Source organism: Dermacentor andersoni, chromosome 5 (genome assembly GCF_023375885.2).
Source record: "Dermacentor andersoni chromosome 5, qqDerAnde1_hic_scaffold, whole genome shotgun sequence".
NCBI classification, from domain to species: domain Eukaryota; kingdom Metazoa; phylum Arthropoda; class Arachnida; order Ixodida; family Ixodidae; genus Dermacentor; species Dermacentor andersoni.
This window is the reverse complement of record NC_092818.1, coordinates 152,242,030-152,259,574: the sequence shown is the minus strand read 5'-3', so window position 1 is coordinate 152,259,574 and position 17,545 is coordinate 152,242,030. Positions and strand designations below refer to the sequence as shown.

Below are 17,545 nucleotides of genomic sequence, written 5' to 3'. Positions count from 1 at the left end.
ATATCGGGCTTTTGGCATGTAAAATCCCCGAAACTAAATTTTTTAGTCAGTAAGTAAAGGAAGGATGCGTAAATCTCTTAGAAAATACTTACAGTGCTCCATATCCACCATAATATTTAGAAAAAGAAAAGAAAAATGCAAATAAAGAAGGCTCTCGACCGTTGAGTCATTATGTCGCTATTATTCATTAACTGCTTGTTTCTGAGAAGTAATAGCAGCGCTAGATTGGAAAGGATTGGGTTTAAGAATCGAGGAAGTGTATCTCAGCAACCTTGGGTTATTAGATGTTACTGTTTTGTTCAGCTGCGCTAGATATTACTAAAATCATTGATGAATTGAACAGAAAATGTTATAAGGGATTGTTTGAAGATAAGCAGTGAACTTAGGTAACATTCGCTATTGCTGCCAAAAAACAAAATTTCGCGGCTCGCAATTACATTTTTCCAGCTGTGAAAGAGTGCGCGGAACCCATGGCACTACTTGGGCTCCAAGGCGCACGCCGTCACAGCGCGCTTTTAGCCCAAGTTGTGCCATGGGATCCGTACCATGTTAAGAAAAACGAAGAAGAAATAAAAAAATGGGTTGATTTACCAGTGGCAGCCATTCTGAAATCATGAATAATTACCTACCAATATCGCTGAACGTTAACTTATGTGTATGTTATTAATACCAACATTGTGGACTAGACACATATCTAGACACATATAAAAGAACCTTTAAAAGCTGCGAACTGCGCTCGAAGAGCTGCGAAATTGCTGCTAAGAAAAAGGAAACCCAGTCTATGGTGGTATAACATTAATTGATGGGATGATAAAAGGTAATAATTTATGCGCAGGGTTTAATTAGCTGAGGAAAAACAAGAGTAATTAAAAAATGCTAGAAGTGGCTTCCGCCCGGCAGTGGACGTGATGATGATGATATACGCGAGCATTTGCAAGTGTTGCGGCAAGCGTCATTCTTGGCACTCTAAATGCTACAATTTACATTCATTGATTAAGGTGACTTGAAAGGTGTATGCAAGCCGTTAGCCATAAAACAATATTATTGAGATCGACAGATTCCATCCCACTCGAGGGTTATGTAATGTACAGAAATTAGGCGTCTACTTTATGAATATTTCTGATAGCTTTTTTTTTTTCACCGTTAGCTTACCATCCGTTTTTTTGTAAACTATCATTTCGTGAACCTCACGACTTCATCCTTGTACATCGATAGACCAATAATGGTATCTTTTCTTTAAACAACAACAAAGACAGTAAATACACGATAGAGGCAAAGAAACATCGTTCCTATGAAAGTGCACTTAGTCATTAATCTAAAAGAAGAAATTGCTTAGATTGTTTTTCAATTTAAGGTTCTTCGGTAGTGAAAATGTTCAAAAGTACAAACAGGTAAGGCTCGCGATTTTTTTGTAAGGCATTATAAGTCAACGTAGAAATTGCAATTCGCCGAAATATCTTTAGATTCCCAGCTGCGACTTCCCAACACCGACCAACTCATTTTAGTCCCTCTGCATCAATGATGAACAAAAAATAAAAATTGTCACCTATCATACACAAACTTAGAAGAACGGGCTAACTTATTAATCGGAATTTGCAGTGCGTGCCTTCACCTCGGTTCTGGTGCCTCCAATATTTGGAGGCGCAAGACCACGTAAGAAATGAAACAAAACAAAATCCATCAGGACCTGCACGTAGAGGAGTATGCGGGGAAGCGGCAGTGGTATTCCAGCCGCCACGTGCGTCAGAGTTGTGCCCACGGGAATTGCTGGAGTAGAGGATCGAGGGGCGGGGGCTTTTAAGACGATTCGGTCATTACAGAGAGGGCGCCGACACAGAACCAGAACCGCAGGCTGAAAGGGGTTCGCACGAGCTGACGGTGTGGTACGTCGCTCAGTTTGCCTTGCGCTTTACCTGGAGGCATGTTGTTTACTTTTTCCTATTTTTTAGTTTACCGGCAAAGATTCGTTTATTCTTTTTTACTTCCTGTGACCTACTTGAACTACTTTCGACCTTCTTCCAGACCTCCCTGGAACAGCTTTCTTTCATTTTCGTCAATTTTTGCCTTTCTTTCTATTTCCCAATTTCCCTTTCCCTCGTTCAGGTGCAAGAGTCACCAGTACGCTGAACCTGTAGTTTCGACGCTCTGGGAAACCATAGAATGGGGCGTGGCTAGTTACTTTGGTGCTTTGATTTGTTTCGATATGCGTCTATCCATTCTCAACACCTCCTGTTGTCCTTGAATCTGCCGAGCACGATTCTTATTGGTGCTTTGCGCGTGAGCAGTAAGCAACACAGATGAGTAGGCGTATACGTTAGCACCACTGGATTGGCGTCGCCGAGTAGCTTGAGCTGGATGTTTATCACACATATAGTACGGCGACAACTGCACCACAAGCTTGTACCGAATTCTCTTTTTTTTCGTGTTCTTTGCATTTTCTTAATGAGATGACCTACAGGGCATAACTGCCTACGTGTCACTAAAGGCGTCATTTTCTGTTTTTTTTCGCCGTGCGGTGTAGCTGTTTCGTCAACTTATGCGTGCTTACTATGCGAATCGTTCTGTTAGGTGATCTATAACAAATTATAACCATCGGACGTTTTCTTGGCGCTTCTTTGTTCCATGCGGCTATTTTTATTTCGCCCGCTTATTGTACGCTTAATACATTTCCCAACTCGCCATGCAGTACATGGGGCGAAGATACCAATGGGAGTATTAATAAACTAGAACGTCAGTTAGTGCTATTTCCGAACATTGCGCTGCATGCTAGGCACACCGTCACCAGCTGCACTGCTAGAAGCCCCCGCCTAGCAACAGTGCTTGATGTGTGAATGCGTTGTTACACTACACGCACTGCTATAGTGTGCTTAGTGCAATAGTGGTATAGTGTCTCTACGTAATAGTTGGGGGCATTTGACTACGGCTGTGACATCAGGCAACTTCCCTGCGAAGAACGTTGAAAGACGAAGCAGGCAATAATGCCGGAGCAGTCATTTTCATGTCATGTGCAAATGCGCCTATATCCAGCGAGTGTGTGCATTTTCAATTTACGCGTTTACTTAGTACAGCGCCAAGGATTGCCTTCCCGCTGCATCATCCCCTAGAAGTCCCAGTAGCAGCGGATGCACTGTCAGCCAGGGGCCACGACAGAACATGTCAGCTGACGGGTGGAGCGACGCGTCAGTCTTTTGTGACCAGTTGTGCTTCAGCTCGACAGTACTATGTAGTACTTGTTCCGGACATTTTACTCTGGCAGCCTTTAAGAGATTGAATTCATATTTCAGAATTTTCATCCATTGATTAATAAAAAAAATATTGTTTGTCGAGAAGCCGGAGGTGCAATAGTTGCCAAGACTTCGAAATTCATCCAAATAAATTGCTCATTCAAGAGAGTGTAGTATGAGAGGTCGAAGCATATAAGCACATATAAGTGCCTTTGGTCGTAACGCGATCTATGCATCGTTTTAATTAATGTAAAATACATTAGGGCGCAAATGTCTTCTCAATCGAAACAACCTACATTATTCTTTAACGAATTACTTTAGAGCACACGCTGGGACTCGAAACATGAGATGGTCAGTGTTCTACAGGCAAGTTAATTTAGTGGGTTACTTTTGGCTAGCCACCACTTCTCTGATAGCCTCCCAGATAATATACTAGAACTAGAACATTAATGCGTTTCTCCGTTAACTGGAACGACAATCTACCGGAACAAGACCTAGTTTAATGACATTTTCATACTAACAGTGGTTCTGAACACTTCACAACCGCTACAGAGAGCAGCAACGTGCACTCTGTAGTATATGCAATGACCGGCTGATTTAGCGTAGCTCCGTCATTTAGGTAATCGCAATTGTGACGAGCTAATCGCACATTGCAACCATGTCCTAAAGTAATTAAATCAGCGGCAATCGAGACATATCTGCTACCGGTGCTTTTTTTTATCGTGTTCAGCAATAACAAACAACAACAATAAAAATTGATGGGCATCTACTGAACATTTGTTTTCCCTGTGCCAGCAGACTTCAAGAAGGCTTATTGTTCCTAGAATACGCAAATCCAGAACGACGTTTACGCGTACAATTGCTTGCTTATCTATGCATGTTCACGCGCCTGTGCCCGAGACAGCGTCTGCTTTCTGGCACTCTGTCCTTTAAATAACGGCAGCGTCGTAATTGAGGATAGCACATGCAGTTTTCGGTTGCATCGGGACATGTGTACATAAATAAAAAAATAAAATGAAACGTGCGCTGAATCTTGTCTTGACGCTACAAGAACAATGATTCATCTCGAGAACACGGCGGGAAGATCTTTATTCTCGCTTTCAGCGCGACACATGCGGCAGGATTGGCGCTTTTCTTCTACGAAACGTCATCGGGCCATTTAACGCTGTCAAAAGTGCGTCGCACTTACGAAATGTCTTTCCACACGCCATAAAGTATGGCATTCGATTTATTTTCTCTTCTTCAAGGGGAGGGGGGGGGAGCGGATGGCGCGCTGCTGAGAGGTCTTTGGGATAATCAAATTTGCTGCCTTGAGTAATTGGATTTCGACAGCCGTCTCTTTTCCTAATGTGTTACAAATCCGAGTCCTTAAGCTGCGACAGTCAAACTTGGGGCGAGCCGAAAGTCTAAGCTTGCGAAAAGACAAATAAATAGAACACAAGCCACTCAGCCTGAGCCTGTTTTCATTTTTATGTAGGGAAATTCATGCTGAATTCCTTTATTTCGTGCGTTTTCCTTTTTTTTTTTTTTTGTTAAGGGGATAATTGGCTTTGCGTATCTCGCTGTTGAAAGTGCACGTGTGTGCCGTGAGACGTTCTTAGCTAGGCAGGAATCAAAGAAGATCTTGGTATTTGTTCTCACTCAAAAGTCTTCAAATATCTTTGGACTTTCCCCCAGAAGATTTTGAACCTCCTGAAATGTCCTGATATAGCCTGGCAAAGATAGGATAGCGATTTACAAACACAACATCCTATTAGGAAGACAACTGAATGGAAAGAGAGCTGCAAGAAGGATTTTTGAAATAAATTATTATTATTACTATTACTATTATTATTATTATTATTATTATTATTATTATTATTATTATTATTATTATTATTATTATTATTATTATATGAATTATTGCATTCTTGGCATGGAAAAAACATATTTTCAGCTGCCGTAAGGTGAGCCGTTGATATATTCGACCTTGCCTTGCCCTTGGCAGGACGCGGCTAAAGAAAGAGTGGACTCGACGAATGCTGCCTTCGGGTTTATTTTTCTTTCTTTATTTTTACGCATGCGCCTTCGTTCCGTCAGAAGTGAAACACTCACAACGTCCGAACATGCACGTAACACACACGTACGATTGTGTTGTGCAGGGCAAGCGCTGAAGAAAAAAAAATCACTGATGACTGCGATACTCCCTAAAGCGAAGTTTGAGCACAGCTGTATACGCGTTTTCATTTCGAGATATATTGATTGGCGCGGACAACCTGTCTCATATGGCATGTTTCAAACGGAGCGATGTGTGGCGCGAATGCCTCGCTAATCCGGAGATCGATAGAGGTGGTGCGTGGGTGACGTGTGGGCGCCATTCAGAGAAGCAGCCGCAGACAGACTTCTGCTCATGCAGTGCTTTGTTTCCATACAGACGACGCGCCGAACTATTCTGGCGCCATCTCGTAGACATCTTCCCCGCAAAACGCGTCTTGTGCGTCACTACCCTTCCCACGATTACGCCATACCCTCATCCTCCACTTTCCGCCTCACGGGTTCGCTGCCCCCTCCTCCTCCGATTTCCTCCTCGCGCTCTCTTCGCTATCGCAACCTTTCATCTCCGACTGCGCGTCGCGTTCGCTTTCATTCTTCGCTGTGTTCGTTCTCTCGGTTACGACGGACAACGCCGACGCTCGACGCAGGAACGGGTGCCTAAAAGGCCGCCCCACATTCAGAGTTTTCCGGGCGTTTTCTGGAATTTTGTATCCGACAAAATTCGACGAATTTCGTTGCTACCTTCCGCAGTACAATCACCCTGCACTGGTTACGCTCGCGATGCTATTGACTTAGCTGTCCAGGCCCGAAATGTCGCCCGTCATCGCCTCACAGCCTCGCAAGCTTCTCAATAGCGGCGCTACGACCTTCGGCACCGAGACCACCATTTCGTCATCACCAGCGTCATCCCGCATCGTTCCCGAACAACTACATTTCAGAAATCATTTTTTGTCCACACAGCTCGCGACTGGAATGACCTTCCCTATGACTTAGCACTAATCCCTGATCCAGTCCATTTCAAGACTGCCATCGAGGAAGCCATGTCATCGTCATGATCCTCATGTAACATTCATTGTTAACCGCCGTTCTTGCGCCCACCCCTCATGTAATGTCCCGCCAGGGACCCTTGAGGTTCAAATAAATAAATAAATAAATTTTTCACCTGGTTCCCTTGTCCTTCTCTGGACGCCTTCACGTCGCGTCGGCTTGTCGGAAAAACTACTTTCCCGTTATTCTGGTCCGTACCAGATCTTACGCCAACTGTCCGACGTAACGTATGAGATCGCCCCAGTCGGTCAGCCTTCAGTGCCTCCCAACGTCACCAGCGATGTTGTTCACGTCGCCAGGCTCAAGCCCTATGTCCCCCCATTAAGTGAGGCTCTACACCTTGCACCGGGACGGAGCTACCCCGCCGGGAGGGTGATGTTACGGTGAAGGGAAGGAAGAAGTTGATTTAGACTAGAGGAAGATGAAGTCTGGCAGTTGCCTGAACGCCATATACACCAGTTGTAAATATACTATATTTTACACTCGTGGGCCTGCTTTCTTCCTGCAACAATATAACACGTGTAATGGTAATTTTTCGAGTTTTGTTGCTTTGACTATTTGCCACATACTCCGGTACCGTCCCGCTTTGTAATGGCACTTGCTTGCCAAAGTCACCCAAGAACATGACGGTATGACGACGACTGCATGACGCCGATGCAATGACGATAGAAAGACGTAAAAGAAATGATATGGTGAGACAATAAAGGCAGTATGTCGACTACGCCATGACGTCAATAAGATGTCGATTCTTATGTGGTGACGGTTTAACAACACCAGCGTGCCAACGGCGACATGAGGGCGATGAGATGACGACGACTGCATGTCGACGATGCCATGACAAAGGCGGTATAGCGACAATCGGATGAAGAAGAGGGCATGACGACCATGGCAGGATCGCGGTGGCATGAAGGCGGCGGTATGACAACGGATGCAAGATAGCGTCTGTCTGACGATCTCGTAATGACGACGATGACATGACAACGATGGCATAATCACGATTGAAGGACGATAGCATGATTACGATAGAAGAGATACAGAATTACAATAGAGTGACATGCAAGGATTCCTGACTACGATAGAATGATGAAGAAGGAATGACTTCAATTTATCGGTGAAGGTAGTAGGAAGACGACGGGATGACTACAATGGTATGACTGTGCAGGAATGTTGACGATGCTGAAACAATAGTGTGACGACGATGGCATGATGACGACGACTGTCTGATGACGATGGTGGCTCACGACAACGGCATGACTAGAGTCGAATGTGGAAGTTTAAATAATGACCATGTTAAAAAATTATGGGGTTTTACGTGCCAAAACCACTTTCTGATTATGAGGCACGCCGTAGTGGAGGACTCCGGAAATTTCGACCACCTGAGCATCTTTAATGTGCACCTAAATCTAAGTACACGGGTGTTTTCGCATTTTGCCCCCATCGAAATGCGGCCGCCATGGCCGGGATACGATCCCGCGACCTCGTGCTCAGCAGCCCAACACCATAGCCACTGAGCAACCACGGCGGGTATAATGACCATGTAATTACCGACATTGTGTCACGACTACGGTACGACAATGAATGCATGATAATGTTTGTATGATGACAACTCAGTGACGACGATGGTGTGACAATGCCATGAGGACAATGGGATGACGAAGAACATATGATGAGAATGGCGTAACGATGGCTGCATCATGAAACCTTTATGACGACGTTGGCGTGATGACGATGGAATGAAGAGTGTGGAATGAAGAAGCTCGTATGACGACGATAGCATTACCGCGACCTCATGACGACGTTGGTCTGACAACAGATGGAAGAGAGCGACTGTCTGACGATGACGGCATGACAAGGGCGGCATTATCCCAACTGAATGACGACAGTAGGATTACCATAGAATGACGAACAATGACGTTGATCGAACGACGAAGATGATATGACGAGGACGGCATGACGTCAAAGGGAAGACATTGCTGAAGTGAAGACTGCGATAAAACGGCAGTGTGGCGACGAAGGTATGACGACGACTGTGTGATGACGAAGGCGTGACGATGAGAGTCGGATGACAAAGCTATAGAATGACGGTCAAAAGCGTGGCACTTTGGGCGAGTTGGTATGTCATGACTGTTTTAGGCTTGTAGCGCAGCTCAGGAAGAGCTTTGATTACCCTTTGATTACCCCTACCTCCTTCCTTTTTTGCTCTTCCTGAGCTGCGCTACAAGCCTAAAACTATAGAATGACGACGAGGCAAAGACCATGAACACGCACTTAGTGGCCCAAGCAATCAGATAACTTAGACCAATGGGGTCAGAGTGGCAGGCATGACGGCGACAGTATGGCGAGAGTCAGATCACGAAGCCAGAATGACGGCGATTGAATGACCAAAGCGGCATCTCGATGGTGGTGTGACAAGAAATGAATGACGGCTGTACGACGACCATGGCGTGACGGTGATGGCGTGACAAAAGTCTGATGACAAAGCTGGAATAACGATGATGCAACGACGCCGCCGGTGGCATCGCGACCAGCGGCCCAAGCTTTTAGACAAATTGGGCCATTGGGTGCAGGGTACAAGGCGGGACAATTAAGGCGGAACAGTAGAAGGCAATTGTCTAGTCTTTTATAGCACTGCACAATCAACTAACCCAATTTAGTACACTGCCACCGAAAATAAAGCTTCGCACTTGTAGGACACAGCAGTGAAACAGGTTCTTTTACCATTCACGAATATTTTTTTTATTTTCTTCTTCGTGTAATTCTTTTAGGGGACATTTGCCTCTGTTATCGTTTCTTTATTAGTAAGGGAAAAGCACACTAATAACCATGCCTACAACTTTATGTGCTGGGCTGCTATCTGGTGCTTTATCACTCCTGGCATTTAAGAGGGGTTTAATTTGCATGTACTTTTCTTTAATATTATCCTGAGGAGCATTTCCGTTTGGCTATTTAATACAACTCAAGTTATTTTAAGCATAAGAAGACAATGATGCTTTAGCAGTGGACAAACAGTCTCAAAAATGGGCTTGAAGCGTCCACTGACCATCATATTTAACATAATTTGCTGCAACCGTGCAAAAGATAATACAAGATTATCATTGCACTTACGAATACAATATACAATCGACGATACATACTCTCAAATTTACTTGTCGTCTGAACACAATTAAAAGAAAGCTACATCCAAAATTTACTCATTACATAATAAGGGCTGGAGTAGGGTGTACAATATAAGAAAAATTATTAGATAACCTACGCGCGTGACAAGCATAATAAATTGCACGAAGATCCATACTTTGTGAACAGAATATGTGAAAAACAGAAATGATATAAAAACAGGACCGCTGTAGTGCATAAGCAACATAAGTTATTTATTTAGTTGATGTGGTAGCTGCAGGCGCAATCTTTGATCCCCATAATGAATTCTGAAACGTGGAACTTCCCGAATTTCGTGAAATTGAGTGTAAAGTGTGTTTTGGTTATGTGTCAAACAGGCAATAATCTGCAGTGAATGGAACTTTCTCTTAGGTTGGTTTCTTAACGTCTAATGGGCGTACGCTCGTGATAATCAGGAAGGAAAACTAAATGCAACTCCTTGAAGAGTGGTTTTGAGTGGCTTTCGTATGAAACATTTGCAATCACTCGCACAGCTTTTTCTTTTATTATTATGTGTACCTTTTTATTGTTAGAAAGAGTAGTAGTACCCCAGGTTATGTAGTAGTAACTTAAAGCTGACATGGATAGGAAGCTATAAGTAGGAAGCTTCACACTTTCACACTTTCTGGGGCTGAATAACTACGTTATCCCCAGGAAACGTAGGTATTAACTAAGTTTTAACGTAGTAATTAACGTAGTTATCAGTAATTAAAGTAGGTATTCAGCTCCAGAAATTGAGAAATTGAGAAATAACGTAATGGCGACTCGAGATAATTTAGTTGCTGTAGCTTCTACGTGCAGATCCCGTGACATGTGTTATTTGAAAACAGCGCCGAAGCACTTAAGTTTACAGTTTAATATATAAATTTTAAAACTTTGATATAGCTTCATTATCAATTTTACGATTCTTGGATCTGAAAAGAACAGGTTTTGTTTTGGTAGCATTTACTAGAATAAAATTTGCAGTAGACCAGACTGACAACTTCAGTAGCACTTGGTTTGCGTTATGAAGCGCATCACTTGTATTTCTCGCTGTAATTAGTATAGTGCTGTCTTCACAAACCGCAGTACTAGGTTATTATAGTATACTAGTATAATTTAGCATAGTACTGTAGGTAACAAACTTCGAAGAGTTATCAATGTTAACAAGATCGTTAATATATAAGCAATACAACAAAGACCCCGGGATGCTTCTTTGTGGCGCTCCTGATGTTAAAGCTCTTAAATCTAACGGAAAGTTATTGACAGTTACTATCTGCTGGCGGTACTGAAGGTAAGATTGAATTAATTCAAAAAATACACCGCAGAAGCCATAATGGCTGATATTTTCAGTTAAAGGGAAATGGTTATTAAGATCGAATGCTTTGAACTGATCAACGAAGTTACCCAATGCACAAAACTCAGGCGTCCAGTAGTATTTCCTGCTACACGGCAAATCAACAGCGACTTTTTTAAACTTTGGTGTGCTCAGCTCCAATATACATTTTACTGTGATTTTTACGCGGACTTCCAATTTGCCAGCAATTGAAGAAGCGCAATGTGTGAAAAAGAAATGCCGCTGCGTGTACACTTATTTCCTTCTGACATCAACGCAGCTGTTGCCGCTGTCTTCAAGCAAAGCCTTCTTGATTAGCCGCTGGGCTGCGCACATTGCTTTCTTTACGTGTTAGTTGTTGGTACTCAGACAATGACAAAACAAATTTTAGCAAATACGAAAATATCTAAAGAGACGAAGAGCAGTAATGAGTGTCAAGTCTAAAGCCTTCGGGGCATCCCTCGATGCAGCGGCAATTTGGGAGCAAGCAACACGTCTTCTCTATTTTCTTTACGCGCTCGTTTCTTGAACCCGTACATTAAAAGCAACGAAAGGCACTAAATAGGCTGTCTCTCTCGCTTTTCGTTTAGTTGCGCCCGTGCGCTCTGCCGATCTTTTCTCGTTGTATTCACTCGCTGAATCTCCGTGCCCTATCTCGTTTTCGCTCAAACGGCGAAAAGACAAGAGAATTACTTCCACCAGTCTTTCGGCCAAAGGGTGCTCTTCCTGACAGGCACCAAGCAGCCCTCGCTAGTTCCCCAACGTGCAGATGCCAGAACGACATGTGGGTGACCCGCAAACAAGGGGCCCGTCTCGCAGGCTTATCGGGCCGAGTGCAGCAACGACTTGCGCCTGTGTGTAGACGAGCGAGCGGGCTTAAGATACTTGGAGCAACCAACCAGGCTGTCGCTATCGCACATATACGCAAGAAACGAGCAACATAGGAAAAGCCAGGTTGTATACCGCCTATTGGAAACACAGACCGCGAACTTTGCCTCCCGAGTCGACTCTGTGAACGGAAAGCCCTCCGTTTAGCGAACGCCTCCTTACAGCGTCGGCGATGTTAGACCGGGGTTAGAGGTACTGCTTTCGATGACGACAGGCTTCGCCCTGTGTGTGCACGCACATATATTGTGGCCCGCGATCGTATTTTAGCTGCTCGGCGGGTCCTCTCGTGCAGGGCATGTCTCCGTATCTTCTCGCTCCGCTGGCTATCTTTAATGACACTGCTTGCTTATGCAACGGCTCTCTGGCTGCGTCGCCGTTCCAGGGAGGGTGCTCGCCGCTCGGGGAGAGCCGAATTCGATTGCGCCTTGGCCTGTGTCCTCCGCTGCGCGACGACGAGGACCAAGCTCGGCACGTAGCGTTCGCTTTGCAATTCCGATAGCCGCAATCTCTCTGCACGTAAAGATTCCATCGTGTGGCAGGTTTCGGCTTTCGAATCCTCCTAACGACGGGCTCCGGAGCTCCGGAGAGGAGAGAAGGGGCGACTCCTGATGGGCAAGAAGAAAGAAAAAAAACAAAGGCGAAAGTAAGGAATAGTAGTAGAAGCTGGGGCTGCTCTAGAATAGTAGCAGTCGCGACGTAATGCTACCGGGCAGCCAGCGGTAACAGCCCGTCTTACAGCCTGACCCGCTTTCAGCTTATATTTTGTTGCAGAGAGTAAATGCGGGGCCATAGTGGGCAGTTTCAGCAGCCGTAGCCTAAAGCCGCCGTGCCACCGACAACGAAGAAGTCTGCTTTATTGCAGCCGGTGTAATAACGGCGCGCTGTTGCAACGCAACCTGCGCGCGCCTGTTTCTACAGCACTCCGCCAACGAATCAAGCATGTGCTTCGCCTCGTGCCGCTGGTCTGCTTGTAAAAAACGAGGTTGGCTACTTGATGAACACGCCCCCACCCCCTGCCCTCGTCTCCGCTCCTTCTCTCTCTTCGCGCCGCCCGTATAGCACAGCGCTTCTTCACGGCGTTTAGACGCTTTCGACGTCTTTTTAGACTTCTCGGGCAGATTGCTTTTCCACCTATTATGCAACGCGAAGAGGAGATGACTCTGCTTTGTTTTACGGTGTTTATGAAACGTTTCCTCACACTTTCAGTCGGCATCAGAGGTACCTTTGCAAAGAGCAGAGGGCGTAGCTCGACACTGTAGCAATATTCTTTCCTTCGTCGAAAAGCTCGCGAAGCAGCCATTACTAAATTTGGGCTTGCGACAAATGCCCTTACGTTGTTAATCAATCAGCCGCTGAGCTCAGCAAACACAAAAGTCCGGGCCGATTGACACTATTGCCGATTTTTAGGAACAATGTCAAGGCATACCTTTGCTTCTCTTTTTTCTTTATTTAATGCAACGAATATTGCTTGGGAATTTTCCGCCGTTTTAGGTATGTCCATCGGTATCTAAGCTTTTTTCACACCAACTTCGGCCGCTAAGTATGTTCACCGCGCATGTGCCCGAATAGACAAGTTGGGGATTAATAATGTGGGCCATTGGTTCGTACCACTGCGTATGTGCCACTGGGTATGTTCAAGAATAATAGAAAACTTGGGTCGTAGTATATGGGCATGTGACACTCAATGTAGGTGAGCATTCTTTGCCCATCCTCTAGAATGGATATATGTGCCGCTGGGTAAGAGCCCGATAGGCAAGCGGGACAAAAGGCAATAGTTGAGGAAGTCGGCAAAATAAAATTGAAAACGTCAGCTACAGAGAACTGGAATAGTTAGCATCAAAAGCAGCCGAGTGTGGGGAAAGCAGCTAAGTGAACAAAATGGGACGAGATGCGTGCATTGAGCGAGAAGCGTTGAGGCTATAAAAGTGCGGAAAATGTCGGTAACCGAAAAATGAACAAGTCGGCTACGCAGAAGTGAATAATTTGTCAATGCATTGTGCCGCTACATTGCTTCAATGCTAATCACCTTAGCGCTGACATTCATTGTGAGATCTCATTGTGCCTGTATTATTACTTTTTGTTTTTTACATGAACAACCTGTATTTTAAGTCATCGTGTTCATTTGGGTGCTAGAATAGAAGCATAAAATAAAGCTATGCTGTCATGCAGCATTTTCTTTTTTCGAATGAATGAAATCTGGAGTTTCACTTGCCAAGACCACGATTTGATTGTTAGGCACGTCGTAGTGGGGCACTTCGGATTAATTTTGACCTCCAGAGGATCTTTAACGTGTCCCTAATGCGCGGGAGACGGGCGTTTTTGAATTTCGCTCCATCGAAATGTGGCCGGGATTTGATCCCGCGACCTCGTGCTTAGCGGCGCAACACGATAACCGGTAGGCCACCGTGGCAGGTATTTTCTTTATTTGATTAAATATTTAGAGCTTTGCTCTTTGATCGAGGCCTGTTCTGCAGGCCTGTAGTAAGAGCATGCACCAGGCTCTGTCTGTTGTGAACTTAATCAAACAATGTTATGTTCTGTTTATTTCAAAAGTTATAGTTAGGCATCGTAGTTTAACTAACACCAAACCAGACCCGACATCTTGCTCGAGCTTTCTGGTCTTGTCCAGTTTACAATCCTTATACACCGCATAATTTCGTAAATATTTTGCGGTGTTCTCTCAAAGTTTTGCTTTAGTGTCTTTTCGGTTTCGCTAATGACGGCAACTAAACGTTGGCAATCTGAGCACGCAGTCTGGTACTTTATTAAGTTGAATTGTTCCTTTCACGTCCTTCAAACTAGTAATCATTATTTTATTCACATCTCTTAATCTTTCCATTGTAAATCTTTTCTCTGCATCTTTTCTTGTTCAGCAAAATGGCGAACTGTGGAGTTGTGTACGTTCTATTGTCAGTAAAAGCATGAGGGGACAAATACGACAGAAGAATGCTGGACCAGATCTTTTCTTGTCTGCCGACGAAGACCACTCAAAGCTTGCAACATGAACACAATGTTACGTTATTTAATATGCAAGCAATGATTTCAATGGCTTACCTACTTATTGCAGTCAAGTAAATGAAGGAAGAAGAACAACCTGAAAATTTTTGAAGCGCAGTAGCCCAACTAATCTGCAAGCGAGGTACATCCGTACATGTATCAGCGTTGGTGCATGGACGAACAGCCCAAATTTCATTCGTTCTGGGCGCTTCACATTTCAATGTCATCCTCACTTCTTTTAATGGCCACAAGCATAGAGGTAGAATCCCGAGTGCTATGAATCATGTTACGATATATTCGCCTACAACACTATTGTAGCAGAGGCACTGATGCTTTATTATAACCTAGTTAGAACAACGAATGCATGCCGTACAGAGGCGCTGAATACACGTGGTTTTCTCACCACCACCGAGTCCTTTCAGCGCACCTCCAACTTTCCTTTCTTTGTTTCTTTCTTTCTTGTTTATATTTTTCGTCGTGTCTCCTGCTGTCCACTGACCTATGCTGTAATATGGTATCAGCTTCCAAGAGAAACTGTAGTGGAATGCATTTCCCACCAGAAGAAAGCAAACTACACGACGGGGCTTAGTGCAGAATGGCGACGAAGCCAAACAACGGCAACGTGAGGTCCCGAGACGGGTAAGCCATAACTCTGGGGTACGTCCGGCGCATGTTGCACCGTTTCCGTTCAAATCACAATGAAAAAGAACGAACCAAGGAGCACTGCATAAAAAGAAATCTCCTCGAGTAGGGTTGCGTATTGGTGCACCTCTGTTGCAGCAAGTCAGTAAACCTGTAGCATCTAGACCGACTTGCGAGGGCATGGCGGCGTCGGCTCCCTTCAAAGCATTCGGACACTGCACCAGGCATTAGATCGGCGTTCTCTACGAGCCTGCATTGTGCACGTTTTCATTCTCCTGACAGAAGCATCTTCACCCCGTGTGAGCCACCGCGCCGGGATAGTAAAGCACAAAGCCAGAGGTTTTCAGTCGAGTGCCCTACAGGCCCAGCGGCCCCGCAACTCCCCGCCAGTGCTCCCTGTCGCGCTCCTCCCGCCCCATTTTTCCTCCCCACCGCCCAACGCCCCCTCTTAAGAAGGCTTCGCGAAACAAACAAAACACAAGCGCATTGCTTGCTACAAAAGAGCGGTCACACGCGGCGCAGCGCACACCACGCTGGGAGGCCCCACTCGGTGCGCTGCTCCTCGTCGACCTCGGCTTGCGAACGCGTAGGAGGGGTCCGTTCGGTCGGGTGGGTGGCAGTGAGCTAGAGAGGCCAGCGGCCAGGCACGTGAGCACCGGACGGACGGCCGCTCGTCGCGGCCGGCGGGGAATCTGGAAGTGCGCGTTGGTAGCCTGTGCGCCCGGCGCAGCCGCGCAGATGGGAAGAGAGGCGCACAGGACGTGACGTCACACGCCGGAAAACGAGGGTGAAAGCGCACCCCGAGCAAGCTGCCCGTCGCGGTGGAAACGACGAGGGAGAAACAAGACGAAAGAAATGTTGACGAGGGGGGAGAGGATGAGAGAGTCCAACGGCGGGCAGAGAGAGATGCCCGAGAAGAGAAGGGCGGGACGGGCGAAGAAAAGATGCGATAGGTAAAACAAGAAAACTTCGGAGCGCATCAGAAAAAGTGAGGCCCGAAGCAGGGGGCGGCCTGTGACGGGGCGGCCAACGCGCGCCGCTGGTGGCGGCGAGGGCCTGGGAGAAGTGCTTCACGGCGCGGCTCAGAAGCCGGGTTTCCCGCCGCGCGCTGTGCATTGGCGCACGCGGTGCCGCCCGGCTCGGACGCACGCTGCTCCGTAGCCTCGACGCGCTGTGGCGTCGGTGGATCTGAAGTGTTGAGGGGCAGCGCTGTCTGTTGCTGCTGCTGTTTGCCCGTATGCGATGGAGTGAAAGTGGCGATGTGCGCTTAAATGTGAAAGGCAAAGAGAAACCGGCCCCCATCTCTTTGACTGGCGCCCCTGGCAGTGAACGTTGAACGGTTCCTCTCATCGAACATTGCGCGCTCCGGCTGTTTGAGCTGGGATTTAGCAAGCTTGGCTCTGCTTCACTGTTCAAACTGTCTGCTCCACGTTTGGAAACTCCACTCACTTGAACGCCCGCACCAGTTGAACATGGCTTGGGCTGCTTTGAAGCAGACGGATTTTCTTCTGACAAGTGTTCGGACTACTTGCTGCTAAGTTTCCGACTTACAGTCTGACCAACACCATCCGCCTGCTGACCATCTCTCTCTGTGCTATTGGCTGCAGAAATTACAGATGACTGGAAACAAGTGGTTTTACGTCGAAGCTCCCTGCCTCGCTTGTGGTAAGCGCTTGCAGATATCCTTTCTCTCCCTTGGCTCGGCTCTTGTAAAAGAAAAGTATTCTGGGGACGCACTTTTGTGCTGTTTATAAATCTCGAAATCACGCTTTCGTGCGTCAGAAAACACGTCCAATAAACAGCGCTCTTCAACGGTTCGGATAACCGACTCTCACCAAAGACTAAAAGAAATGGGTGCTATGGCAACTATTCTACTATGAAATGACCCTCAAGCAATTGCCACATACATTCTTTCATAACGCCGCCAGTTGCTGCGTGCACATCAACAAGAGTATCAAGGCTCTGTTCCTACGAATGGAGTTCATATTTCACGGAGGTATAGGTGAATTTGTTAAGCTTTCTTCAATGAAATAACTGCTTTTTTTGTTCTTGGCAGCGGATGGAAGGGGTCTCATTAAGACACTTGAGACTGTCACCTGGGTCAGCGCAGAAAATTTTTAACGTTGTATCCACGGTCATTAGCGGTCGTAATTCATAAGTTTCTGTTACTAATTGTCTCATCTTCAGATATTTGTGAACATACTGAAGAGGCTGCAAAGTTTACTTGCGTTTTATCGGCAACAGC

The 17,545-nt window shown here is 45.8% G+C and overlaps 1 protein-coding gene across 3 annotated transcripts in view; it reads left to right on the top strand.

Annotated features, from left to right (window-relative positions):
• LOC126531404 (cell adhesion molecule 3-like) overlaps positions 1-17,545 on the top strand; it is a 486,943-nt gene that overhangs the window by 307,058 nt on the left and 162,340 nt on the right. Inside the window, exon 1 of one of the 3 annotated variants that reach the window (XM_050178917.3) lies at positions 16,354-16,965. The exons of the other annotated variants lie outside the window; for them this stretch is intronic. The gene's annotated coding sequence lies outside the window, so the exon portion shown is untranslated. Of the gene's footprint in view, positions 1-16,353; positions 16,966-17,545 lie in introns of those variants that run through there. 3 annotated transcript variants of the gene reach the window in all.